Raw genomic sequence first — 16557 nt, 5'->3', positions numbered from 1 at the left:
TTTGTGACTCCACCGATACTGAAGCAGTCCGTGTTCAAATGCAACAAGATCTGGACAACATCCAGGCTTGAGCTAGCAAGTGGCAAATGACATTCGCTCCACACAAATGCCAGGCTATGACCATCACCAATAAGAGACAATCTGACCACTGCCCCTTGACATTCAATGGTGTTACCATCACTGAATCCCCCACTATCAATATCCTGGGGGTTACCATTGACCAGAAACTCAATTGTACTCACCACATAAACACAGTGGCAACAAGAGCAAGCCAGAAGCTGGGAATACTGCAGCAAGTAATACACCTCCTAACTCCTCAAAGCCTGTCCACCATCTACAAGTCAGGAGTGTGATGGAATATTCCCCACTTGCCTGGATGAGTACAGCCCCAACAACACTCAAGAAGCCTGACACCATCCAGGACAAAGCAGTCCGCTTGATTAGCACAACATCCACAAGCATCCACTCCCTCCACCACTGAACTCAGGAGCAGCAGTGTGTACTATCTACAAGATGCACTGCTGAAATTCACCATAGATCCTCAGACAGCACATTCCAAACCCATGACTACTTCCATCTAGAAGGACAAGGGTAGCAGATATATAGGAACACCACCACCTCCAAGTTCTCCTCCAAGCCACTCACCATTCTGACTTAGAAATATTTCACCGCTCCTTCACTGTTGCTGGGTCAAAATCCTGGAATTCCCTCCCTAATAGCATTGTAGGTCAACCTGCAGCAGGGGTACTGAAGCAGTTCAAGAAGGCAGCTCACCACCACCTACACAAGGGCAACTAGGAATGGTTAAGGAATGCTGGCCAGCCAGTGACGCCCACTTTCCACGAATGAATAGAAAAAAAAGGTACACAAGAAGAGCTCTGTGCTCAGCAGCCTGAAGGAAGGAGATGACTCGGTAACGTCATCTCGGTCTGACATCCTGAGGATCAGCAAATCCTTTCATGCCAGGCTGTATGACATGAAACCCACTGACAGCACGGCCTCCTAGTCATTCCCGTCCTCTATCACAGAGGTCTTAGACGACAGCGCGCAGGAGAGGCTGGACCAGCCGCTATCTCTGGAGGAGCTGACCAAGGCCCTCGAGTCCTTAGAAAAGAATAAAACTCCCGGAAGCGACAGCTTACCGACTGAGTTGTATTCGGCTCTGTAGGACTTGATTGGCCAGGACCTGCTGGAGGTCTATGACAGTAAGCTTCAGGCAGGTACCGTGTGCGAATCCATGAGGAAAGGCATCATCACCCTCATTGACAAGCAGAAGGGGGAGAGGGAAGAAATTAGAAATTGGTGACCAATTTCACAGCTGAATGCAGATTACAAAATTCCATTTAACATCATCACCAACCAGGTCAGGTCTGCTCTGGGTTCGGTGATTGACCCTGACCAAACCTGTGCCGTACCAGCAGGAAGATCGCCGAAACCCTCGCGCTCCTCAGGATATGATTGCCCACGTGCAGGACAGGGGGGTGGTCGTCTGCCTCATCAGCCTGCACCAGGAGAAGGCCTTTGATGGGATATCACACACCTACATGTGGTACCTGATCTCCAAAATGGGCTTTGGAGAGGGAATCTGTAATTGGATCTGACCACTCTACACCAACATCGTTAGTGCAATCTCAATCAATGGGTTGGAATCAGAAAACTTCCCAATCAGATCCGGAGTCAGGCAGGGCTGCCCACTCTCTCCTGCCTTGTTTGTATATTGTAGAGTGCCTTTTGTTGGGTCCCTCAGGAGTGATACAAGCCTGAGAGGGGTAACTGTTCCAGATAGCAGGGGCCTGCAGGTCAAAGCCTCCCTGTATATGGACAACGTGACTGTTTTCTATTCGGATCTGCCGTTGGTGCACAGACTCTTGGGTATCTGCGACCAGTTCGAACTCGCCTTGGGAGCCAAGGCAAATGGAAGCAAGAACTGGTACATGTTCTTTGGGCACTGGGCCGACCAATCCTTTATCCCCTTCACTATCAGGGCAGACTACCTGAAGGTGCAGGGAATATGGTTCAGAGGGGTTGGGGCTTGAGCAAAAACCTGGGAGGAGTGCATTACCAAGGTGAGGCAGAAACTGGACTTTTGGGAGCACCATTCCCTCTCCATTGCAGATAAAAACCTTGTCATCAGCTGTGAGGCACTCTCTCTGTTGTATGTGGCGCAGATCTGGGCCATTCCCTGAATCTGCATCATTGCAGTCACCAAGTTTCACTTCATCTGAATGTCTCAGATGGACCATGTCCACAGGGATACCTTGAACAAAACTCTGGATAATGAGGGGAAAAATTGTATCCAACGCCACCTTCATCCTAGTAGCCACCTTTGGCTACCTCAAGTTGTGCGTAGACCCTTGGTATGCAAAGACCAAGAGTCACTACATACTAAGGTTCTACCTGTCCCTGATGTTGCGAACTATAGGTCTGGCTTCGTTGCTGCAGAATGCTCCGAGTAGTTGGACCGTTCTGTATTACCTGTCCTCCATGGAGAAATGTGAGTAGCAAAAACACCTTTGACCACAAGTCCATCAGGGAGTGGTCAGCACTTGGCATCTTTGAGATCCTGCTGGAAAAGGGTAGATCCTGAGCAGACTGTCAAAGTCATTTGGCAGAATCCCTCATCAACACTTTCCAACAAGCATCAACAAGGTTGGTGGTGAGAAGGGCACTACCTATGAGAATGCTTCATGTATGCCCCTACTCTCTGTGTCACTGCACACTGCCCTGTGAATGGCTGCAGAGGGTAGAGACTGTTACACATCTCCTTCTGGAATGTGCCTTTGCAAAGGAAGTCTGGAGATAGATGCAGTGGTTTTTGTTGAGATTTAACTCGGGCAGCTCCGTGACGCAGGACTCTGTGCTCTGCTGTCTGTTTCCTGGAACGCACACTGAGACAAATATCGATTGAGCCCGAAGGCAATCAACTCGATGAAAGCCTGTTTGTTCTGCCCAAAACTTGTTGGTCTTCCAGAGCAAGGAGTTGACCTTGACCGAGTGTTGCAGACTGGCACATTCTGAAACTGTATTAGTCTCGTCAGATACCACCAAAGTTGTGATTTGCCACACTATTAAGATTAATATATGAAGATTGGTCACATGCCTGTGGTACTTAATGGTTGCTGGGTAACAGTCAGTGCCTTCAGGAGAACAATGAGCAAATTGGAAGGAGTAAAGAGAAAACATATCCTACTCATTGCCAGGTGTCCATAAATGTGAATAGTTGATGAATGGTTGCCCAATGTAGCCTGAAAATACCGAAAGCACTTGTAACAAGCTCACAGCCAGCAAAAGATAGAAATTTAAATAGAACACTTTTCCTATGAATGGCTCAGTGGCACACAACATGATGCACCATTTCACTGAGTCATCATGAGGGGAGAAGGACAGTATTTGTGCTTTAATTGTTTCAGCTACCAGTTCTGTTATAGAACGTTTTCCCGAAAACTTGTTGGCAGATCAGTCATTTCCTAAGGATGATTTCACATGCTAGTGATAAAATATTTTTTGCATTGCAGTGATATAAATTGTATCAACTTCAACTGTTTGGCAAGAATTTTGCAAGGATAACCACTGCTTTGTGAAATTTTAAAATCATTGTGACTCAAAACTGTTTACAAGGTTCAGTTCAAATCATAATAAAGCTTATAACTGAAGCAATTTCTTTCAGATTTGAACATTTTAAAATTTAGTTTTTGGTCATTCATTATGAAGGTCGTTTTGAGAATGTACAGTGCTGTAATCTTTTGATGGCTTCTGCATAGTGTAATGTGATAAAAGTTATTAATTTGTTAAAACTTATTAAAACACGGACTTTAAAGTAGTCACAGTGAGCAGCTGCAAAGCATCATAACAATTCTGGATTGTTAGATGAGTATTTAACAATTAAAAACCACCACAAGAAATGAACAAGTCGCAGAAATGGTTACAATAATTAAAATATTGTTTTAATTACTTTACAATTGATCATTATGGTGTTTGAATTTGGAATCAAACCAAAAGATTGTACATTTTACATGAGACTCTGTTAACTATATCACCAGTTCAATAACTGCAACAAAAATACATTTATTTGAAAGGATATTTGAATTCGGAGTGCTGGCTAAAAAGAAAGACCTTACCAAGTTTAAGTGTATTCCATGATATATAACAAATGTATTTAAATCTATTTTCAGTATATCTAATTACTGCTTATTCTGTAGAAATTCTGTGCTCAGTATTTTAAACATTTTTAAAAAGTGATGAAATTGTAAGATCATTTCAGTCTTTTGTCAATTGCATTCACATTATTTCCTGGCTGCTGCTTAATGAATCACAGTTAATTCTAGTTTGAAAAGCACCTTTATACATTTTTTTGAAAAGGCAGTCTTTTTCATTTCTGTTAAACAGCTGATTATTTACTGTTTTAGGTTCATTACTGATGCCGACATGATTCATGTATTTCTAGATCATTTTCTGCTGTTCCAATATGGTCCAATTTGTTTCAGATCAGATACCTTGGTTAGAAAGAATAATGGTAAAATTAATATTTATATTAGAAATTAATAATATGATTTTGAATCTTATTTAATAAATAAATCAAACAATAATTGGTTCATAGGCAGCAATAGTAATTTCGTGAGACACTCCATTTCAGACATGCTTATGATTTAATGACGCTTATTTACTTGACTTTCCAGTCACTGAATGCCAGCATGCATGTGCAGCAAGTAGTTAAGGTAAATGGTATGTTTGCCTTCCTTGCAGGAGGATTTGAGTACAATCATGAAGGATGCCCTACTGCAGGTTCAGAAAACCTTGGGGTGACAAACCTGGAGTACTGTGTGTAATTTTGATGGTCTTGCCAAAGATATTTGTCATAGAGCGAGTACATCATAGGTTCACCAACTGCTTCCTGGAATTGTTACAGAGATAGTAGGAACTGCAGATGCTGGAGAATCTGAGACAACAAGGTGTAAAGCTAGATGAACACAGCAGGCCAAGCAGCATCATAGGAGCAGGAAGGCGGACGTTTCGGGTCTGGACCCTTCTTCAGAAATGGGGGAGGGGAAGGGGACTCTGAAATAAATAGGGAGAAAGGGGGAGGCGGATAGAAGATGGATAAAGGAGAAGATAGGTGGAGCGGAGACACAGGTCAAGGAGGCGGGGTTGGAGCCAGTAAAGGTGAGTGTAGGTGGGGAGTTAAGGAGGGGATATGTCGGTCCAGGGAGGACGGACAGGTCAAGGGGGCGGGATGAGGCTAGTCGGTAGGAGGTGGGGGTGGGGCTTGAGGTGGGAGGCGGGGATAGGTGGGAGGAGGGACAGGTTAGGGAGGCGAGTACGAGCTGGGATGGTTTTGGGATGCAGTCGGGGGACGGGAGATTTTAAAGCTTGTGAAGTCCACATTGATATCATTGGGCTGCAGGGTTCCCAAGTGAAATCTGAGTTGCTGTTCCTGCAACCTTCGGGTGGCATCGTTGTGGACCGCTTTGTGGAACACCTACGTTCGGTTCGCACCAAACAACTGCACCTCCCAGTCACGGACCATTTCAACTCCCCCTCCCACTCCTTGGACGACATGTCCATCCTGGGCCTCCTGCAGTGCCACAACGATGCCACCCGAAGGTTGCAGGAACAGCATCTCATATTTTGCTTGGGAACACTGCAGCCCAATGGTATCAATGTGGACTTCACAAGCTTCAAAATCTCCCCTCCCCCGACAGCATCCCAAAACCAGCCCAGCTCGTACCCGCCTCCCTAACCTGTCCTTCCTCCCACCTATCCCCTCCTCCCACCTCAAACCCCACCCCCATCTCCTACCTACTAACCTCATCCCACCCCCTTGACCTGTCTGTCCTCCCTGGACAGACCCATCCCCTTCCTAACTCTCCACCTATACTCACCTTTACTGGCTCCAACCCCGCCTCCTTGACCTGTCTGTCTCCTCTCCACCTATCTTCTCCTTTATCCATCTTCTATCCGCCTCCCCCTCTCTCCCTATTTATTTCAGAACCCCCGTCCCTTCCCCCATTTCTGAAGAAGGATCTAGGCCCGAAACGTCAGCTTTCCTGCTCCTCTGATGCTGCTTGGCCTGCTGTGTTCATCTAACTCTACACCTTGTTGTCTCTGCTTCCTGGAATGGCAAGTTTGTTATCTGAGGAGAGATTGGGTCGATTTGGCCTGTATTCACTGGAGTTTATGTGAAAAAGGGCGATTTCATTGAAACTTATACAAATGTGACAGGGTTGGACAGATTGGATGCAAGGATGATGTTTCCCCTTTACTTTGGGGGTGTGGGGTCTAGAGCACAGTCTCAGGATACACAGGTAGGTATTTTGAGACTGAGATGAGGAAAAATCTCTTCACTCAGAGGGTGCTGAATCTGTGCAATTCTATACCACTTAAAGTTGCTGTTGAGGCCAAGTGATTGAATACATTTAAGGAAGAACTAGATAGATTTCTAGATGGCAAAGATCTCAAAGATCTCAGGGGTATAGGGAGAGAGAGGGAGTATAGTGCTGTGATAGAGGATCAGCCATGATCATATTGAATGGTGAAGCAGATGGGAAAATGGTCTATTCCTGCTCCAGGTTTCCTATGCTTTTCTGTTTCTACTTTTATAGGTGGTTTGGGATTTCTGCCTCCACCAACAAATGTAGTAGCAAATTCCAGACATCAACCAACTTATTTTCTTCATGTCCTCTCAAATCAGCTACCAGTCACCTTTAGAGCTGTGCTGTCTGGTGATTGACATCTACAAATGGAAAACAGGTCTTTTCTGTCTAATTTATCAACACCCTTTATAGTTTTGTACATTTTAATTAAGTCATTCCTCAGCTTCCTCTGCTATAAGAAAAACAACCCTAATCAATCTAATTCTCCCACACACCTGCAATTTTTAAACCCTGGCAACATTCCTGTAAATCTTCTGTCTGCTGTCTTCAGAGCAATTATGCCCTTCCTGTGATGCAGTCACCAGAACTGTGCATAAGTTGGTCCAATCTGTTTTATACAGTTCCATCCTTGCTTTTGTATTGTAGACCTCATCCAATAAAGGAAAACTTCCCAAATGCTTTCTTTATCACTAATCTCCCTGTCCTGCCACCTTCAAAAAACTGTGGACCATGCACTCTAAGTTCTCACTGCCTCTACCACTCTGAATAACCTCCAGGTTATTGTGCTTTGTTTGACCACCCCAAATGCATTATCTCACACTTTTTAGATTGAATTCCATTTGTCACTTTTCTGTCCACTCAACTCAATTTGAAGGACTTGTATAATTTGTAATGCCATGACCACACTCCAAATATGTCCTTGGAGACAACTATGAACTAAGAAACTTTACTAAGAATTTCTGGCCAATTTTTGGTTTCCAAATGCAGCACACCTTTTATACTTTAAGGAAGACAAAATGTTAGCTTATTACACAATTATAGCTCAAAGTGATGGAAGTAAAACAGGATAAAGTTATTTGTTAAAATACAAATTTAAGCAAGGATAGAAGTTACATAGGAAGGTGAATGTGAGATTGTCTGGCCTGGCTTGCTTGAAGATTTGCATTTCAAACTTAGATCATAGAATCCCTACAATGTGGAAACAGGCCCTTTGGCCCAACAAGTCCATACGGACCCTCACAGCATCCCACCCAGACTCATCCCAAATAACCCACCTAATCTACACATCCCTGAACACTATGGGCAGTTTAGCCTGGCCAATCCACCTAGCCTGCACATCTTGGACTGTGGAAGGAAACCGGAGCACCCGGAGGAAACCCACGCAGACACGGGGAGAATGTGCAAACTCCACACAGTCACCCTAGGGTTGAATCGAACCCGGATCCCTGGTGCTGTGAGGCAGCAGTGCTAAATTTAGGTAGCTGTAAACTAGAAACCAGAATCAGCAGCTGCAATGGTTTCTGTAGTCAAATATTAAGTGATTGCTCATGTAGGTGGACTGACCAGAAGAGATCCTAAGGCTGAGTGAAGGTTGCTTTGTTTCACTTATACAGCACTGCAGGTGATGCCTTTTGGTAGCCCAGTTCAGAACAACAATGCTGGATACCTCTTTGTCTTGTTCTTCCTCTCTGTCTCACTCTCTCTCTTCCTCCCTGAAGAAGGTCAGAGCCTGGTGAACATTTGCTGGACTCACTCTATGGCAAAGTTATCCTTTCTTAGGGAAGAAGACCAAAATTCCATACAATATTCCAGGTTTCTCTCACCCAGGCCCTCTAAACTTGCAGTAAGATATCCTTACACCTGAGACCTGTGCACAAAATAGTTACTTTCATGTAGTTTAAAGCTTAAAAATGGGTCTTGTTCCAAACTGTTAAATCATGCTTCCATATTAGATATTGGGTTAATCCAGCTCTGGAGGATAGGTCTATCGCTGTCTTTTCAGTCCAGTTAATTAACTTTTGTGACTTGTCTCTTAGCTCTTCTTCTGTCAAGTTTTTTTGGTGAGTTAGGAAGACCTGATCACACTCCTGGGAAAGTCAATGCCACTGAGATTGTTTACTCTTGGAAATGCTCACTGAATTTCAAAGTCTCTTCTGATTTAATCTTATGATGAGTACAGTCTGGCTCCAACACTAGCTGAATCTACAATGGTAGTCAGGTGGCTTTTGTGAGCCATCTTAAGAGACTCCTTGTGTCTGCTTTAAAGCTAGACAAGCTTATTTTTACAAAATATATAACATCACCACTACACATTTGTGAGAGTATAATATACATATTGTCATAATTAAACTTTAAGCAAAAGCCTTGACTAATCTAAATCAAATAGTTTTACAGTGTTGTGTTCATATTCAGTTTCATGGTAGATTATTAACGAAGCTGTATTGGATCCACACAATTCAAAAATTAATATAATTATACAATCCCCCGTGTAAAATTCATGTTATTCATACATTAATGATAAGTCCAGTTTACTGGCTCAGAAAGTAACTGCAGGTAGGTGTAGGTGATGATAATAAAACCAGATCTTACCTTCATGGTCTCACATATGCTCCATCTGCAACCTCCTTCATTATACGTACTAGTGCGCATCTTCAACTGTTTGTACTCTACTGCATTGTGCATCCCCGCTGCCTTCACTCTGCTATCAACACTGAATCTTCATCACATTATAACCATAAGATGGAATTCTCTTTGTCTTTACCTTGTTAACCTTTTCCTTTAGTTTCAACACAACTCTTTTAAACTCACTCTGCCTTTGATAACCTCCCATACCATTCTCTCATTTGGTCCCACTGGCCTCCTGTAATGTGTTTTGGGTTATTTTGTTAATTGCAACAAAACTATTGTGGCTCAGTTGTTAGCCCTGCTACCTCACAGCACCAGGGACCCAGGTTCAATTCCACCCTCAGGCAACTGTCTATGTGGAGTTTGCACATTCTCTCTGTGTCTGCGTGGGTTTCCTCCCCCAGTCCAAAGATGGGCAGGCTAGGTGGATTGGCCATGCTAAATTGCCCATAGTGTTCAGGGATGTGTAGATTAGGTGGGTTATAGGGGGATGCTGTTAGGATCAGTGTGGACTTGTTGGGCCTGTTTCCACACTGTAGTGATTCTGTGAAAGGTTTTATACATCTAGTTGATAAATTGTCATCAGGGTCCTAATTCACTCAGGAAATACAAGAACTCAAAAGCATAAAGTCTCTGTAAGTCATTGCTGGAAGCTAATAATCCTGATATCAGATAAATAACAATTAATAAATTGAACATGACCAGGTGACACTGGGAAGTCTGTTCCATCATTTGGCCAAGACTGAAAGCTTTCGAATTTTGATTAACGTGACCTTTCTTTTACTACAGACCAGTTTTGATTAGGCCCAAGGATTGATCATTGAATTCAATCACCTTAATTTCCTTATTTGACTTTGGTTGCACTGAAGAACTTTATTTATAGACAGCTTAACCAGTCCTTTCCGCAGTACTTTTTTTCCTGCAGATTCCTAGATGTTTAGATCGAGCAGTTTTACTTCTTGACCAAGCCTTTGATCTTTGGTGTGGCTCACATGGAGTCATATGCAGCTCACTTCCTTCGATGTGGAGGTGCCAGTGTCGGACTGGGGTGGACAAAGTCAGAAGTCACACGACACCAGAGGGGCTGCCTTCCAAAAGCTTGTGATTTCAAATAAACCTTGTTGGACAATAACCTGGTGTCGTGTGATTTCTGACATTTCCTTCGAGTTATTGATCATGCTGGATGTCCTCAGTCATCCATTATGTTGTTTGACCTGAGGAAGACTCTCAGTCATGTAACTAAAAGATTTCTGCTCCTCTTGGCACTGTCCTGTCACAGGTGTTGACTGCTGTGTCTAAGATGGGCTGAAATCCACATTAGTCCTATTTCCAGAATATTGGAAGGTACAGGCCAGGCAGGCAGACCTCAGTGAGGTCAGAGGGTTAGAGGTCACTGAAGGCAGCTGTGCCATTGCCAATGCAAGGACTCCATGTGTGGGCCAAAGAGTGGCCAAATAGCAGGCTATACGTCTGGAGCCAACTGGGAGGCCACCAAATGTATATCTGACAGTAACCTGTAACAGATGACCCTTCTTTCTCTGATGAAATGATACTTGATTGGGCATCCAGTTGTTACAATTTGGTTCTGGGTGATTGGGATTTCTGCCACCTTTTCTCCCCGTTTGCAGGAGGCTGGCTGGCACACTATTTGACACTGACCTGCATTATTTTTCCAGCGTTCCTGTCTTGTGCTCATCCCCAAAGGGTTGGAAAAATTTGAAAGCCAAAAAAATGTTTATGATTTGTGGTTAACATTCTTAATTGTGGCAGTTAACAATCTGAATTATTCTGAAAACAAGCAAAAGGAATGTTGTGCCTGGTCCCATTCAAATATAGTAAACAACAGTTTTATTTTAATTCATGAAGGATGATGGATAATAGCTGCTAACTGTGACTTTTGTGTTGACTTTAATAACGATTCTCATGTTGATTTTTATCTTTCCAATACTGCACTTATTTTAATAAAATACTGCTACAATAATATTTTGGTATTTTGCATATGATGTTATCTTTCAAAATGACCATTTTACTACAGTTTTATAGATAAGAAATATATTGGTTTCAGAACAGAACCCACAGCAGGTTTCATTTCAAATACTGCCATATGCCTTATCTTATGACATCCAGTGATAAAATGGATATAATTCATTATGCTTCTGTTACATGCTAGCTACTGTTATTAAGTCTGTTGCTTTGGCATATGAAAAGAGAAATGCTACCATGCACAGTCAATTCCATGTTCTAAGTAATGTTAAAAGTATGAATGCTCTTAATTATAATTGAATTGAAGGTGAGTTTTTACTTCACATGTCTAAGTTTGCATTAACTATGTCTATATGCTTAACTTCCAATCACACAGGTTTGTTTCCTAATCTGGCTGAGATACACTTGATTCCTGTCTTCTTGCCCTGCCCCAGAGAATGGAAGGTAATAGCAAATTCCAGTGACTTTCCTTACAGTGTGAATAACTCTTCCTGTCTCACCAGAAAAGCCTGGCCGAATCCCAGCCTTCCAAGCCTGTGGCTGAGACCATTGACAAAATCACCAGGAGAACAACTGAAGATAAAACATCAGCAGACAATGAACCAAGAACCTGCCTTTTTGCAGACTTGTCTAAGTGATATCCTGGTCAGCTCACATTAGTTAGCAGTGAACTTTTACAGCAATCCCTCCTTGATAAAGGAATCTTCAGTATTCATTGACCATAATTAGTGATGTCCAATATGGAGCTGACACCACATGATGTCCTTACTGATCCTGCCTGTACATTAATCTTGTACAGGATTGCTGCTACAACTTCATAGGGATCACACCTGCATCCTACTCCCACTCACACCTCTCCCACTCCAAACCTCTTTCTGATACTGACCTAGGGGTATCCCTTAAATTTGAACTTTGATTCAATGATGAATCCTCAGGCCTAATTGATTAGATGAAAGTGGCTCGCACTGATATTACTGCTGGTAAGTGTGGGTGAAAGGTGAGGGTGTATCCCGAGTGAGTGGACAGTGCAGAGGATGTGCTGGGATGGTGGACTTCCACAATGGGGCTGGAGGGCTGCGGAGAGTGAAAGAAGGAAGAGAGCAGTGAAACCTTGGGAGGAGATGTGAGCAGAAGCAGAAATAAAGTGAGGTAACAGAGGGAAGATGGGGGCACTTACATGGCAGAGCAGAGAAGGTGATTGCACTGTGGCAACCTGAGGGAAGATGATGGCCTATCAAGATGGTGGTAGAGTAAGTTGCTCCAGCCAGAGTTCCTCTGCTCTCCCCGTTCTTTTCCTTTCTTTCTCTTTTTTTTCAAACTTTCAGCTTTTATTTACCAGAGGCGAATGGTGGAGACCGAAGGGGACTGGTACTGGGGCAGTGAGTCAAGATGAGTCCCGGAGGCAAGGCCCAGGCCAGGCCGGCGTGGGAGGGTGTGAGTCCTGGAGGCAAAGCCCAGGCAAGGCCAGCGTGGGAGGGTGTGAGTCCCAGAGGCAAGGTCCAGGCCAGGCCAGACTGAGGCAGCAAGTCCAGGCAAGTCCCGGTGGTGAGTGGAGTGTAGGCCAGCACAGGGGCAGCAGCAAGCCCCTTAGGGCCTGCAAGTGAGGCCTCCAGGATTGATGCCCATCATCTCCTATACACTTGGCCCAGCGCTCTGAAAGCTGGCACACACTTCATTAAAAGACTACAGTGCAAGTACTTTTTAAAAGGAAGCTTCCTTGTCCTTTATTCGTATGCTGAACTTTTATTTATGATTCTCTCAAGTCTGTAACACATAGCTAAGTATCTGGTACCTAGGTACGCTGTGCCTAAGATGGCGTCAAGAGGCAACATGACAAACTTCTGACTGCACTCATTTGAGTGCACGTGACAATAAAGGCTAATTCTAATACTAATTCTAATTCAGCATGGTCCTACCCTCCAGGACCTTGAAGATCGTCTCTGAAAGTGGATACCAATTTCCTCTTGTCTGCCATAGTGTCTAACAGATTGTGCCACTGTCCTGCACACCATGGCCTTTTAAATATGGCACCAATGCCAGGGTCTGCCAGCATTGGCAACCACAGCAAGTAGGAACACCAGGCTAGCATTGGACAAGAGAGGTGTCATAGCAATAGGGCAGGTAGTCAATGAGGCGAAGTTGTCATGATCCTGCAAGAAAACCCACTCATCCTCTTGGAAAGAAATCCCCCATGTAACTTGACGAAAATTATACTTTACCAAAATATGGTAGATGTTCAGCCCAATATTTCCTCTTGTGAGTAAGTCCAGAACTATGTTCCTTTTTAGGTCAGAGATAAGTTTTCTTTCCTCAGAGTTGTGAGACTTTGGAAATCCGCCTCAGAAAATGGTAGAGAGAGTCAGTTTTTTTTTTCAGGCAGAGATAGATAGATCCTTGTTAGGCAAAAGAATCAGAGGTTGTTGGGTGTAGATGGGGAACTTAGAATTCCAAAGAAAAAGAAATGCTCTGTCGTGACGTTAGACCATAAGATATAGGAGCATGATTAGGCTATTTGGCCCATGAAATCTGCTATGCCATTTGATCATGGCTGACATGTTTCTAAAACCCATTCTCCTTACTAATCAAAAATCTATCGCCACCTTAAATGCACTCAATGACTTGGCCTCCACAGCCTTCTGCAGCAATGAGTGCCACAGATTCACCACCGTCTGGCTGAAGAAATTCTTCCTCATCTCAGTTCTAAAGTGTTATCCCTTCACTACGAGGCTGTGTCTTCGGGTCCTAGTCTCCCCTACTAGTGGTAACATCTTCTCCAGGTCCATTCTATCCAGGCCACTTAGCATTCTGTAAGTTTCAGTGAGATCTCCCCTCATTCTTCTAAACTCCATTGAGTACAGGCCCAGAGTCCTCAACTGCTTCTCATATGACAAGCCCCTTATCTTTGGGATCATTTTTGTAAACTTCCTCTGGATCACATCTAGAACATCCTTCCTTAGATACAGAGCTCAAAGCTGCTCAAAATATTCCAACTGTGTTCCGACCAGTCTCAGCAGTCCATCCCTCCTCTTGTATTCTCACCCTCTCGAAATGAACATGAACATTGCATTTATCTCCTAACAGACAACTGAACCTGCAAGTCAACCTTAAGTGAATCCTAAACTAGGACTCCTAAGTCTCTTTGTGCTTCAGATTTCCAAAGCATTTCCCCATTTATAAAATAGTCTACACCTCTATTCTTCCTACCAAAGTGCATATTCTCATACTTACCTACATTGTGTTCCATCTGCCACTTCTTTGTCCACTCTCCTAGCCTGTCCAAGTACTTCTGCAGCCTCCCTGCTCCCTCTAAATTACTGGTCCCTCCCACTATCTTTGTGTCACCTGAAAACATGGCAACAATGCTCTCAGTTCCGAAATCTAGATCATTAATGTATAGCGTGTTGTGGTCCCAACATGGAGCCCTGTGGAACTCCATTAGGCATCGGCTGCCATCCTGAAAAAGACCCTTTTATCCCCACGCTCGGCTTTCTGCCAGTCAGCCAATCCTCCATCCTTGTCCTTAACACCATGGGCTCTTATCTTATTTAGCTGCCTCCTGTACGGCGTCTTGTCAAAGACCTTCTGGAAATCCAAATAGATCATGTTCACTGGCTCTCCTTTGTCTAATAAAAACTGAAAGAACTGTGGGTGCTGTAAATCAGGAACAAAAACAGAAGTTGCTGGAAAAGCTCAGCAGGCCTAGCAGCATCTGTGAAGGGAAAAACAGAGTTAACGTTTCGGGTCCAGTGACCCTTCCTCAGAACTTCCTTTGTCTAACTTGCTCATTACCTCCACAAAGAATTTTAACAGATTTGTCAGGCATGACCTCCACTTGACAAAGCTGTGCTGACTCTGACCTATTTTACCATGCACTTTCAAATACTCGCACCCTTAATAATGGCCTCTAAAATCTTACCAGTGACCAAAGTCAGGCTAACTGGCCTATGATTTCCTGTCTTCTGCCTCCCTCCCTTTTTAAACAGGATATTGAATGGTGAGCAGGCTGGAGTGGTGGAATGGTCTATATCTGCTCATATTTTGTATGTTCATCCTACCCCTTTCAATTAGGAAGTGATTGTGAAGCCCAAAAGTCCAGGATACTGTAGAGAGGAAAGAATTTGTTTCAACAGTTGCAGCTATGTTCCAGGAAGGTACTTCAGGAAACGAAGGTAAGGTCATGAACCAACCACAACATCTCAAAAGAGCAATGTCTTCCACAGAGGGTATCCGAGGGATAAAGGATCCTCCAGCACAGGAAGTGATCCACAGATCAGAACCAGGATCAATAGTCTTCCAACAAAAGATCTACTATTCATCCAAATGTAAAGTGAATGCATTCTGAGAAAAGTGTGAAACATCCAATCTTCCTGGAGAGTGGGGGTGGGGCGGGGGAGGGGAGAAGATGGGTAGTTTTAGATGTAAGATGGTTAATAATGGATTGTATAATGGGTTAACAGTGGTAGGAAACAGCTTGAGGGGGGCAGTGATGTTGTATAGGATAATGGTTCATTTTACATTGGCTCATTCTTCTGATGTCACACACAATATGTGTGTGGGGACAATAAGTTCTACTCTAGCTTTTGGATGGAGAAGATGTATTCTACAAGTTTGCTGATATTGTAGTAATTATGCTTGGTTAAATTCAGTTGTGTTTTTTATACTCTCATGTAATAAACTTTCTTATTATCTAAGAACAGTGCCTCTTTTGTAGAAACTTGAAATAACTGCACAGAGGCTGGTATCCTGTCATCAAGTCATCCTTTATTTACTTGCGCACAGTACACTGGCTGTGGCCAGCCAGCTCAGAGTCAGTCCCCTGAAATGAGGTAATTCTGAATCTCCTGTTTATGTCTGTCACTCAAGCCTCCTCAGTTTAACAACCCCAAACAAGGATCTCATAGTCAGTAAGATCCACCAGGTTCCAATCACTACAAAACTCTATTTACTTTATCCTCTGTAACTAGACAGACACAAACCAAGACAAAGGCAAAGGAGAATTGATGGCAGCGAGCTGCCTCAAAATTCATACCCAGTACCATATACTGTTAGCGCAGGCAAATATCACAAGGTATGCGGGAAAATACTACAATGGTGTTCAATAATCTGGAAATAGGGCTGATAGGCATCTCAAATTACATTAGATTGAAAAGAACTATTTGTTGATTACTCCTATTTGCTGATAACTTGCAGTCTAATCTCACATTCACTGATTACAAGACAAGAGCATTTTGGAATACTGTCCACATGCCTGAATAAGTACAGCTCCAACCACACTCAAGAAACTGGCTTGATTGGCACCCCATCTAAATGTTTCAACATTCAGTCATTCCAGCACTGATGCCAAGTGGCAGCAGTGTGTATCATCTGCAAGATGCACCGCAATAACTCTTCAAGGCTCCTTTGACAGCACCTTCCAAATCCACCACCTCTATCACCCAGAACAGCGAGCAGCAAATACATGGAAGCACCACCACCTGCATGTTCTCCTCACATCTCCTAATGGTACTGTGGGTGTTCCTGCACTCCAACGACTGCAGTGGTCTGAGAAAGCAGCTCATCACCACTTTCTCCAGGGTAA

The sequence above is a fragment of the Rhincodon typus genome, chromosome 26 (assembly GCF_021869965.1).
Source record: "Rhincodon typus isolate 14 chromosome 26, sRhiTyp1.1, whole genome shotgun sequence".
Classification (NCBI taxonomy): Eukaryota; Metazoa; Chordata; class Chondrichthyes; order Orectolobiformes; family Rhincodontidae; genus Rhincodon; species Rhincodon typus.
Note: the sequence above shows the minus strand (reverse complement) of the source record.